We start from the raw sequence: 958 nt of genomic DNA on the forward strand, positions 1-958 counted from the left end.
TGCCTCTATTTCAAAGAAACTTCAGTAAATTTTCTCAAATATATTATTGAATTTCACTAAGAAGAATTGAACAGAAACATTTTCTTGCATGTTTTAAACCATTTATTTTAAAGGTAATATAATAATAATAGGGATATATTTTGAGCCTTCATCGACCTGCTGCTTTTTTGTCTTTTCCATCTATTCTATTCCAAATATAATTAACCACATTTTTTCAATACTATTATTTCCTTTAAAAAAAAATACTTTAAGTTCCGGGATACAAGTGCAGAATGTGTAAGTTTGTTACATAGGTATATGAGTGCCATGGTGGTTTGCTGCACAAATCAACCCATCATCTAGGTTTTAAGCCCTGCATGCATTAGTGATTTGTTCTTATTCTCCCCCTCCCCTTGTTCCCCACCCCTAGTCTGGACCTGGTGTGTGTTGTTCCCCTTCCTGTGTCCATGTGTTCTCATTGTTCAACTCCCATTTATGAGTGAAAACATGTGGTGTTTAGTTTTCTATTCCTGCTTAGTTTGCTGAGGATGATGGCTTCCAACTTCATCCATGTCCCTGAAAAGGACTTGATATCATTTCTTTTTATGGCTGCATATTATTCCATGGTGTATATGTACCATATTTTTTTTATCCTGTCGATCATTGATGGGCATTTGGATATGCTCCATGTCTTTGCTATTACAAATAGTGCTTCAGTAAACATATGTGTGCATGTGTCTTTGTAATAGAATAATTTACATTCATTTGGGTATATATCCAGTCATAAAATTGCTGGGTCAGATGGTATTTCTGGTTCTAGATCCTTGACGAATCACCACGCTGTCTTCCACAATGGTTGAACTAATTTGCATTCCTACCAACATTGTAAAAGCATTCCTATTTCTCCACAGCCTCACCAGCGTCTATTTTTTCTTGACTTTTTAATAATTACCATTCTGACTGGTTTGAGATGATATCT

The sequence above is a fragment of the Mandrillus leucophaeus genome, unplaced genomic scaffold, assembly GCF_000951045.1.
Source record: "Mandrillus leucophaeus isolate KB7577 unplaced genomic scaffold, Mleu.le_1.0 Scaffold459, whole genome shotgun sequence".
In the NCBI taxonomy this organism is placed as follows: domain Eukaryota; kingdom Metazoa; phylum Chordata; class Mammalia; order Primates; family Cercopithecidae; genus Mandrillus; species Mandrillus leucophaeus.